We start from the raw sequence: 624 nt of genomic DNA on the forward strand, positions 1-624 counted from the left end.
TGAAAATCAGGAATTTCAAATAAATATCCTAAATTAATTTCGTGGAAAGGCTAAAAATTTGTGTTTTCCAAAAAAACCGACTGAAAATTAAATAACATTTAAAACAAATATCCTGAGAAAATAAAATTAGGAATTTCAAATAAACATCCTAAATGCATTCTTCCATGAAGGATCCCCATAAAAATTTGTGTCTTTCAATCGTCAAAAAACCGACCCAAATTTTCCTATCTCATCGAAGCACGAAAGTGCAATAAACAAAAAAAGAAAAAACCAGTCGCAGGCGTTAATTTCCCAGAAACTTCGCCGGCGAATAAAATCCGCAAGACAACCGATTTACCCGGCAATCGTTTAAATCGCGGTTAACTATAATTCCACGTCGAAGCGAGAGAGAGTCGAATTTTCTGCTCGGAAATAATGATTCTCGTGCCTCACGCGTCACTCGTAAAACGCTTTATAAATGCGTTGAACGTGTTTCGGCTAATGCAAGCTCGACCGATAGAACAGAAAAAAAAAAGGAAAAAATTGGACGGAGCTCGTAAACGATTTTCGTACGGCGAAATCGGGATTTTGATTGCGCAAGTTATCGTCGACGAGATCATCGTCGCGCGGTTTAATATACCGGGT

At 37.8% G+C, this 624-nt stretch overlaps 1 protein-coding gene across 1 annotated transcript in view; it reads right to left on the reverse strand.

The window, feature by feature from the left end:
- LOC108576591 (max-interacting protein 1-like) overlaps window positions 1-624 on the reverse strand; it is a 355,947-nt gene that overhangs the window by 56,887 nt on the left and 298,436 nt on the right. The window lies entirely within an intron of this gene.

This window comes from Habropoda laboriosa, unplaced genomic scaffold (assembly GCF_001263275.1).
Source record: "Habropoda laboriosa isolate 0110345459 unplaced genomic scaffold, ASM126327v1 scaffold385, whole genome shotgun sequence".
In the NCBI taxonomy this organism is placed as follows: Eukaryota; Metazoa; Arthropoda; class Insecta; order Hymenoptera; family Apidae; genus Habropoda; species Habropoda laboriosa.